Source organism: Pinus tabuliformis, chromosome 4_1 (genome assembly GCF_031772625.1).
Source record: "Pinus tabuliformis cultivar Carrire ecotype Pingquan chromosome 4_1, CPIR1, whole genome shotgun sequence".
In the NCBI taxonomy this organism is placed as follows: Eukaryota; Viridiplantae; Streptophyta; class Pinopsida; order Pinales; family Pinaceae; genus Pinus; species Pinus tabuliformis.
The window spans coordinates 493053321-493064835 of NC_142303.1; the positions used below are offsets into that span (position 1 = coordinate 493053321).

Here is an 11515-nt window from a genome sequence, read left to right on the forward strand (position 1 = left end):
AACTACGATCAACCATGGTCCAACGTTACATTGTGACAAAGAATTAATTATTAGTATTAATATTATCATTATTAATTATTATTATGTAAAGATGAATTAATCATTATTATTTTTATTTAATTAATTAATATTCATATTATTATTATTTAATAATATTTAATTAAAAAATATATTATTATTGTTTAACAATAATTAAATATTTAACCTTTATTTATTAATTTTTATTAGCAAATTAATATTATTATTATTATAAAATAAAATAAAATTAAAATATTTATATTTTTTCTAAAAATAATATTAAAATTTAATTTTTTTAATAAAATAAGTAATTGTTTATTTACATTATATAAAAAATAATAAAAAATTATTATTATTATTATATATATATCAATGGTTTGTGCCATAGGTAGAAATAAAGCCTTATGGGTATATCAACCACATTTACTCAAATAATTATTGTTATTATTAAATAATTAATGTTATGAAGATTATTTTTGTTAATTAATATAACTAATATTATTATGAATTAATATAATAATAATAATAATAATAATAATATAGTATTATTACTATATAATATAACATAATTATTATTATTACTATAACTATACTATACTACACTATTATATTATATTATATTATATAATAATAATAATAATAATAATATATTTTTTTATAATATTATTATCACTTATTATTATTATTAATTAATATTACTAATATTATTATTATCAGTTAATATTATTATTATAATGTTAACATAATAATCATTAATATATAAATATATACGAATATGGTTGTTATTATTTATATAGTTATTAATAATCATAAATAGTCCGTTTTTAAAAAATGCACATAATAATTATTAATGTGGTAGATATAGGCCTATCCACGTATATCAACCACATTGGAAAATGTGGTTGTATATATGCTTGATATACGCCTATCAGCCTATATCAACCATATTGGTAAATGTGGTTTTGCTAGTAAAATATAATACCTATACACCCAAGGTATTGGTTTTAGCACATTTAAAGATAAATTTTGTCCAAATTGAATGGGAATGTAGAAAATGATTACAAAATATATGAGTCAATGGTGGGTGATTCACCCAACTAAACATTAGTAACCGATATCGTATTTATCGATAGTGGTCACAAAAAAAGAAGACAAAAATATTGATGTTAATAGTATACTTTAGGTATAAATATGTCCAATGCAATTATACTACTAGCTACACATTGCATGATTGATGGAAATAAAGCCCAAACTGATAAGAGAAATTAATGAACCCATGAATTGAAAAAATTTCAATAAAGGGAGCCACAAGAAGAATGGTTACCATAGTAGAGAAACTGAAATAAGCCATCAACATGGAGGATTATAACAATCAAGTGGTGGGGAAGTGTAGTTGAATTGGTAGATAAAATACTTGATCAAGAACCAACAAAATGAATATAAGTTGTGACAGATATGATGGAAGAAGATCAATATCAGTTATGATAAGTGAACAATGTAATTGGACCTTTTTTTTGTCCGTCAAGGTAACTATATTATATTATAAAAATTTCAAAAATGTCATACATCAATAGGTGAACTGTATACATAACTAACCTTTTTTTCTTTCTTTTTTCTGTTTTTTTTTCGAGTCAAGGTAACTGTATTATATAATCAAATTTACAAAAACATCACACATCAGTAGGTGAACTGTATACATAATTACTGCCACACCAAGAAAAATAACAGGCTTAAAAGTTAACAAGAGAGTTGCTCTGAAAAATATTGACCCTGTAAGGAAGGCAAGACAACTCTGGTCTTGAGTTATAAGTAACTCAAGAAGAGAATTTGCTATAATTACATATTAGGGAGAAGGGTTTGGGAGAAACAGTGGTGGGTCTGGAAAGAGCGTTGGCCGCTGGTGCCTGTGGTACTCATTTGCTTTTGCATTGGCAGTCATGGTAGTAGCTGCGCTGGTTGTGGGCAGTGCTGTAGGCACGCCCAAGACAAACTTCATATCGTCTGCGTGTAACACGCAGAAGATCCCAAGTGGAAGTCCCTTTTATAGTACTCTCGTATCCCTCCTCGTAGATCTAGAGGAAACATTGCCTTCAGCGGTTACGAATACAAAACAAAGCATCGCGCGCAGGCTCACGCACTGCCTATGCGCGTGGGGTTTGCAATCAGGGAATCTCTCAGTCTGATTGCACCGCTTGCCTTACAACCTTGGGGGCCGCATCTGGAACGTTTGTGGCTCGAGTTCAGCTAACTGACTGTTTCATCCGCTACGAGCAGTACAGCTTCTAGATAGTTACACATTCAACCTCTGCAGATAAGGAGATCTCATATCTTCTCTATCTACGTTTCAATAAAACGTCTCACGCGCGTGATTCTCTGAGCAAGAGAATATGATGCTGTGCTATTCTTATTCTCATCAGTCGCTATCTAAATCCTTCATATAATATAATAAAACTATCGTGCATTCTCTTATTCTATTTTCCGTTCCGCTGTCGTTGCTAATAATTCCGTTCATTTTGTACTTCTGAATATTTTAAAAGAAATATGGTTGAAACTAAGTACCATGAACAATTACGTTCACATCGAATTGTTCAGTCAGATGTTACTGTTATTCCTGCCTGTAGTTTTTCAAATTGATCCGACTTCGCCATGTAATTATCGAAGTTTTTAATATTTTTAGTCATATGCTGTAACTGATGTCATTTTTGCATATATTTATTAAGTATTAAAATTATTGGTCTGGTGATATGCGGATCTACTATTAATAAATAATAAATTGATTAATTAAAATGTAATTAATCTAAATTAATAAATTTAATTTTAATTAGAAAAGAAGTTTATATAATTTTTATAATCTTTTGCTGAAATTATAAGAGTTAGCTTTTAAGTAATGTTTACCTACATATTGTAATTTGTAATTTTGAGGAGGAATTACAAATTTTAGGACGACCAAAATATAACATCTAATTTTGTAACGTGTGTGTATATATATATCAAATTATTTTCTGTTTCGATATAACATCAAATTTTAAAAAGGATATAAAGTATAATTTCTTCTCTAGTTATTGATCTCCAGCTGTATTGATGTGAAACATGGCTATGAAGAAAGTTGTTATTTTTCTTTTTATGTAAAGGATTTTTTTTATATTATTATTATGAAAATCGGAAATTGCATCTTTCTCTATCATGATAATCATATATTATATTTTTAATATATAAATTATAATAACTTTTTAGAATGAAAGCGGATAAATTTTGTAAATTTGCATTGGATTCAATTTCTGGCACTATTACATGTAGGGGGGTTTTAAGACATTATTTGAGTCAATTGTCTTAACTTAAGACAAAAAGAAATTTGTTTATTGTCTTAAATATTGTCTTTAAGCCGGTGTCTCAAAATTTAATGTCTCAAAAATTTGTCTCAATAAAGACAATATACAACAAGAATTATTGTCTATTAAGAGACAATTTCATTTGTCTCTCTAGGGACAATTTCATTTGTCTTTGTAGAGACACTTTCATTTTTGTCTCTTTAGAGACAATTACATTTTGTCTTTTTAGAGACAATCACTGAGATTAAAAACATATTGTCTCTATAGAAACTATATATCCATAATTCAAACTATTGTCTCTCTAGAGACAATATAAAAAGATATTAAAAAATAAATAAATAAAATCATTTTAAATGTTCTTTCAAGGTAGTTTCGACATCAAAGTTCCCAATTAGTGATTTTAATTACCTTAAATCTCTCTTGTTTATGGATACCAATAGAATAAAAAATAAATAAATCCATTATTTTTAAAGCTAACAACAAAGTAATTTTAAATCTAAATGAAAAAATAATTCTCGAAAACAACATTGAAAATAATAAGGCAAGACACTTATATTTTTTGAAAATGCATTCATGTCATTTGAACATGCAAGATCCTCAGTTGGAACTTCATTTTAAGACATATTATGAGGCAAAAAAAATTGTTCAAGATTTCTTCATCCTACCAGAGGTTTACTCTCTAACATATAAATTCAAAACTTCAATCACATTAAATAGTGGAAATTAAATTCATATCCAATTGTTAAACCACAATTTCAAGACCCTTGTATAATTGGAATTAGCTTCCTTGATAACAAAGAATTGTAATATCCCGGATGCGGGTGCTTGAGATGGCAATTAATTCGACAGGACAGGGTTGGGGCGAGGTAGATCGCCACCTGCCCGCTCAGTACAAGGTGTTAAAGAGTGGATTGGCATTTGGCGCATGGCATGAGCGCAGAGTTCGGACTACCAGCTTTCAATCCAGAGGTTTCGACTCTCACATCAGGTTCAATGTTATGGTTTCTCCCTCCGCACGCTCCAGCCTGGATCAGAAGGTGAGGTCCATCAATGCGAAAGTAATGGAAGGAGCCTCCCGAGGCATGCCAAAGGAGGATAAGGCCAGGGGAGGTCCTGGGGAGGCAGTGAATGCGACATTGCTATTTATTTTGCTTTTCACTCTTGCCTCTGATCTCATTTCGGAATTTTGGTCGCCTGAGGGGATTCAGGTTCCTCTGTCACTTGGCTCAGCCCTCTTGGTGGAGCGAACTCTGTTCCTCTTCGTGTTTCCCTATGGTATTTTGTGTTGTTGCTTTCATGTCCTTATCTCAGTCATTCATCTCCTTTTCTGGTTGCTGGTTTGCGGTACAGGCAGGGATTTCTCTGAGCTAAGCTTGGCTCTCCTGGAGAAAAGGTTTCAGCTTCGCAAAGGCTGTTCACTCAGCAGGCAAAGCTGCTACCACTGCCCAGTTCGTGCTGTTGTGCCGCATTCTTGGACCGCCGTAGTTGTTATACCCCAGATGCCTCATTTACGACAAAGAATGGGCTGTCGTAGAGGCCAGCCGAGGTGAGCTCCCACCAGTTCATCCTCTGACTCACCCTCCCTTTCTAGTGAACTGTCAGTAGGACGTCGCCCCTTTACCCGAAGTGGGAGAGGGCGGTTTCCAGCCACCAGTTCCCGCCACGGGCCTCCATCCACTTCTGGTTCTGCCATCTTTACCTTTAACAGCACTCTGAATAGACCCAGGATAACTGCTCATTTCATGGTGGTTTTCCATGAAGACAACCAAATAGAAGATACTGGTACCCATCCTAGGGGCTCGAGGGCAATCTTGGCTCCTTCTTCTTCCCTCCAGCTGAATGTTGGAAATGCTCCTCGACAGGAAGTGAATGATTAGATTTGCAGAGCTCAGGATGTGATGATGGCTGACCCTGGTCCCTTTGTTCAAAATGCGGCTGAAGCAGGGGATTTGCCAGATTTTGGATGGTGCCATATCATAGAAGAGCCTCCTGATGACTAGCTTGTTCACCCAAGCCTCTTCTTCTTGTAGTGCACCCTTCACCATTGGGCATGACTGTAAGGAAAACAGCTTAGGGGTTCTCTGGTGTTTCTTAGTTTTTTGGTTAATTTTGTATTTTCATGTGAATCTAAGTTCGGTCCCCTACGTGGGTCCTAAAAACAGACTATTTTTTCATCTACTTTTTTGATAGTTCTGCCTCTTGTCAGTGTAGAGTTCTTGACTCTCATCATGCTATAATTATACCTTTACCTTGTTAATAGAATTAGTCTTATGCAGGAAAAAAAAAACAAAGAATTGTAATAATGTATATGCATTTGAATCTACAATTGATTGGAAATTTTGTTTTCATGAAGGTTTTACAAAAGATGGAAAATTAACACAGGTCCTAGCAACATGATATAGGCCAATTCTCAATCTATTGGTGACCTACAAAATTATATTATCCACTACTGGCTTTCACAATTTGAGTTGGATCCATCTCCTATTTCCAGCCTGAGAATTGTTGCAATTGGTATCCAAATTGAGGGTGATCTAGTTCCTGAGTAAGCTTCATATCTAATGAATCTAATTCAAGTAATGAACTATTATGATCAACTTCATAGCAAGCTAAAGTTGCAGAGGAGTCTCTATCACTAGCTTTTTTCTAGGCAGTTAATCGTTTCTTGGAGGCACACTAAACCACCCATCCTTCTTCCTATGAAGAATAAAATAATAATTTCCTGTAAGGTAAGTTTTATACCATTGCTCAACCATTTTGAAGAGAGCTACTTACTGAAATAAAATAAAATAAATGTAGTGCGTACCTGAAATAGAAATATGTGCACTCTTAGTATTTCTTCATTATCACTTGCCTTACCTTGCCTGATTCCCCAAAGGACATGCAAATGCAATAATAGAGTCATTTTACTTTTTTTATAACAAAAACCCCTACCATCTTTATAATAATTAATAATTGAAATAAAATTAAAATTCTACAAACTTATTAAAGTCTCAATATAAAAATGGCTCAAAAACAAAATCAATATACTATTTAATATAAACATAATTTTTAATGATGATACCATCTCTATTTTTGGTTGGTAGCACTGTTTGTTTCCATTCAAAGCCAAAAAATTTCATGAATACTAGTGAAAATACAAGGTGAGTTTCAAACCCTTTTAAAAATGAAAGTAAAACACCTATTTTTCTCAGTAGTGGGATGGAAAGTCTTTGAAAACTCTTCTTAGAAGAGTGAATAGAATCTCTAACTAAAAATTATAGAATCTCAATCAACATTTATACTCAACAAGCATATGGGATTTTCCCTAAATGGGGAGATATGGGATAGAGAAGTGAAGTCTTCCACCTAGCTAGAAGACATGAGATCAAGTGGTGATGGAACTAGAGAACATCAAACAGAGAAGATCAAAGTTGGTTCAAAACATAATAAATGTCCTCATTCCCAACAAACTATTCAACTGGATGGTACTCTGGCTATTGCAGTAAATCACAAAGAGAACTCTCCCACAAATGCCTTAACTTATTACAATAATGAGTTGGGAAGCATGAGAAAACGAGTTCAATGAAGAGAGGCTGAGAAGAATGAATCTTCATTCAAAAGGGTTGGTGGTTTGCATTCCCCTGGAGTGTTGGTAGTGTCGAGTATCACGAATTTGGTCTATTATATTAAACACCATGGATTACAACATTACCAAAGCTGGTAGCCTGCTTCACAAAGACCCAAACATGAGGAAAACTAGGAGGATGCGAGGAAGACCACCCAAGTGTAGGGAACAAAAGCAGAAAGGAGGAGGACCCTCTCCTCATAGTAAAAAAACAAGGGTGGCAATAAACATTACTACCTCCTAACTGAACCAACATTCAATAGTGAGAAGAGAGGTTGAAACCATGAATGATAGGGTCAAGATTACAAGAGGTAGAACCATAAATGTTGAGATAGATGTGGGTATTGCGAAAGCCATTCCAAATACTAGCTTCTCTAGAACTAGGGAGTCTAAGTAAACCAACATTGTGGATCCTTATGTTAGGTTTCAGTTACCCCCAAAGTGTTTACACCATGCTTAAGGGTGCTTCACGTGATGTGGAGGTAGTGTGTTAGCTACCCTCAGTTGAACTATGATGGTCATACACATTGGATACAACTTCCTCATCGATTGCTACAACTTGATATGATGGATATGTGACACACTTTGTTAAGAAATTTGACATCTATATGGTTTGGTGATATTCTTCATGTAGAATGTTACCCACCAAAAATGGGTAAACCATAAGTGAAACTTCTTCTCCTCATTTTGACAGCCAGACAGCTGACAGCCCAATGATGGTCAGCACATAGCATTATGCCACAGTTTTCCACCCATTGCTCCAGTCAGATCTCTCTCCCATCTAGCATTCTTCTTGAATGAAGGTGGCTCATATTTTGGTAGGTACTCAACCATTCTAGCAATCATATATTTTCATAATAATGTTATGGGAATATTAATATGGATCATGAGGCAAACTGGATGACTGACCAATCTGGATTGTATCCTTGTTCCCACACTTCAGTTGGGAGGTTAGTATTTGATTCTAGTCCAGTGAGACCTCCTTTGAGGCCTTATGGTTTAGGAAGGGCACTATTGGGGAGACATTGATTGATAGATCACGTCCAAGGTAATCCATACTTACCACTTTCCATATTTTCCAATTATCCATCTTTCGTCATTGGAATTGTCCCCCTATATCCACATTGTTAAGTCAACAACATAAAACTTGGCCCCAGAGTTTGATGCAACTAAAAGAATGATAAAAGCACATAAAGCCACAAGGAAAGAAAATGTAAAATGCAAAAGATGGTTGGGGCAGATATAGCATGCGGACAAATCCTAGCATGATCTCCACCCTTCTCATTAGGTATCACCTAGTGACTCAAGAATTTAGTGCTTCAATCTCAAACAAAGGAACTCCTGAATGTCCCAACCTCGATGAACGAGAAACTTCTATATAATAAAGGAGTATTGAAAAGGCATAAAGAAAACTTGGCCTCCTAAGCTATGCACCAAATAAATATAAATAAATAAAGGCACACCAGGGGGTGGAAAAAGAAGGCCAAGAAAAGGGATAACTAATGTTAATTTCTAAGACTCATTTTCAATTTTTTGTTTCTTTGAAGCTCCCCGAAAAATATTTTACCCAACAAATTAATTTTCTACAGTAAATAAATTTTGAAAACTACAAAACAAAAATACTCTAGTACTTTTAACTCGATAATTTTACAGCAGAAATACTCTGAAAAAAAAGTCAAGAAAACAACAAAGATTTTGCCCTCCAAATTTCTCTTCATTAAATTTTTATCATAAAAAATTAAGGGCTTCCTTACCGAGGATGGCCCTTTCAAATACACAAAAATACAGTGAATGAAACCTGGCAAAATCAACCCACAAAAATCAAGAACTGATCTCTGCCCGCAACTTGTTGCCTGATTTCTCTATCTTAATGAATCATGTTATGTTTGAAAACATAGATAATGGTGCACCTCAAATATTTGATATTGATATCAATCTTCATATCGCATCACTGAGGTGGATTAAATACAGGATATGAATGCGACTAAACTTGAAAGTGAATATATTCTTGGTTTTTTATTCGACTCTTTAATAATTCTTTGAATCTGTTATACATTGGAATTCATTGTTTTAGATTGGTAGCTCTAGTGGTTGGTTGGAGATAAGGTTCATTTTTCCATTCACTGTAGTTTAACTTCAAAGCCACTGTAGTAATAATGATCTCTCAGCATCTGCTAAATCAAAATTACTGATATATGTAGTTTGCCAGTTTTGAAAATATTTCTATAGTAATAACATAGCCTGCTTAAATATAGTTTTTTTAATTGTATATTTATATGTATATCTAAATATATAATAAGTGAAAAAACTACCATGACCTTTCCTATACTTCCATAAAATTGATATTATGGAACAGATTTTCCTTTACTCTACCTCACATGTCACATACCTGTAACGAGGATCATAAGGGTAACATAATTTATACTCGAGTAAGGTGAAAAATAATTTATACTCAGGCTGTTGCTATCCCTCATCAAGATTTAAATTTCCAAAAGACATGTTCAACATACCCATGTATACGGGCTAGGCTATATGTTCTAGTTAGAGCCAAATACATATCCTTTGGAAAGAGATATCTGTAGTAACAATTTCTTATCCAACACTGAACATTTTTCAGAATATCACATTCCCTCTTCTTACCTGAGAAGTAGTCCTTTACTCAAGTGGAAATAAAAAATGGTCAAATTATTCAATGCAATCCTTCACTACTATACCTAATACATTAACATGCTTTTGGTTGTTTAATATGCCCCTCTGTATAAACCTGTAAATAAACTAAATGAATTCATGAATGGTCAGAGAAATGGAATAAAAAGGTAAAACATATATGATAAGAAAGATAGATAGCAACATCTTCAATATAACATAAGTCGATGCCTATTTGAATTGCAAGGAATGTAACAATTTATTCCTACAATAAAATCACTATGGTACAGAGTATATTCGCTACTCTTACCTGAGAAGATTACCCTTTCCATGTCAAACTTGTACATGTCCAAAACGGAATTTCCATGTACAAATCACAAACCTCTTGATACACTAAAAGTGAATTCATGAATGGTTAGAGAAATGGTATAAAGAAGCAAAAACAATTATGTTAAATAAGAGAGGCTTACACTATCTTATTTATTTATAATATTTTCAATGCAAGAAATAATTCTTATACCATGAACAATACACATGTCCTCATACCTGCATCGGAAAATCTACTTAACGAATCTTCTTAAAATACATGTTTAAAGCACTAGCCGCATCTTTACTCTTGATTGTCTATAAGGTATTAAGAGCTCTGAAGACTTACCAAATACAAAGGAAATGTTGTCATTGTGTCAACACAAAAACAAAGGAAAGTCTGTTAGCACAAAAACAAATACATTCAACACAAAATCCATTTACCGTTAGATCAATACAATGAATACCTCTACCAGATGCAGCACTCGAGACGCGTGACCTGTAAAGCTCTCTTATCTTAACCATATATGGATATTTCCATAAGGTCAGCTGGTTTTGGCCAAATCCATGTGAGTAGATAATATCCCTGTGCTCATTCCTGAAGGAGGAAAATCTGCTTAATGGATACGCGTGACATACATGTTAAAAGCACCAGCCCCATCCTTACTTTTTGTCTTCTTTGAGGTATCGGGAGCTCCAAAGACTTACCAAAACCTAAGAGTCTCATCTCCTACAGCCAATGCAACAATGTACCCATTTGGACTTTGAAAATACAAAAGAAAGGAAAGACTATTAGTAAAAAGGCTAAGACTATCATCACAAACCCATTTAGCGATAGATCAATAGAATGAATACCTTTGCCGATTTGAATTGCAAGGAATGTAATAATTTATTCCTACAACAAAATCACTATGGTACATAGTATATTCGCTACTCTTATGTGAGAAGATTACCCTTTCCATGGCAGACATGCACATGTCCACAACGATATCTCCATGTACAAATCACAAACCTCTTGATACACCAAAAATGAACTCATGAATGGTTAGAAAAATGGTATAAATAAGGAAAAGCAGTTATGTTAAGCAAAAGATGCTTAGAGTATCTTCTTAATTTATAATATTTTGGATGCAAGAAATTATTCTTATACCGCAAATAATAACCATGTGCTCAAACCTGAAGCGGAAAATCTGCATAACGAATCTGCTTGAAATACATGTTTAAAGCACCAGCGGCATATTTACTCTTGGTCCTCTTTAAGGTATTGAGAGCTCCAAATACTTACCAAATACAAAGGAAAGGTTGTCATTCTGTCAACACAAAAACAAAGGAAGACTATTAGCACAAAAACAAAGACTCTCAAAACGAATTCCATTTAGCGTTATATCAATACAATGAATACCTCTGTGAGATGTAGCACTCTAGACGTGCGACCTGTAAGGCTCTCTTATCTTAACCATATATGGATATTTCCATAAGGTCAACTGGTTCTGGCTAAATCCATGCGAGCATATAATACCCATATGCTCATTCCTAAAGGAGGAAAATCTGCTTAACGGATATGCTTGAGATATAGGTTAAAAACACAAGCCGCATCTTTACTCTTTGTCCT

The 11515-nt window shown here is 33.6% G+C and overlaps 1 pseudogene; it reads left to right on the plus strand.

Annotated features, from left to right (window-relative positions):
• The first annotated feature begins 1373 nt into the window (after positions 1-1373).
• LOC149176679 (antifungal protein ginkbilobin-like protein pseudogene) lies at positions 1374-2304 on the plus strand (annotated as a pseudogene).
• The last annotated feature ends 9211 nt before the right edge of the window (positions 2305-11515 follow it).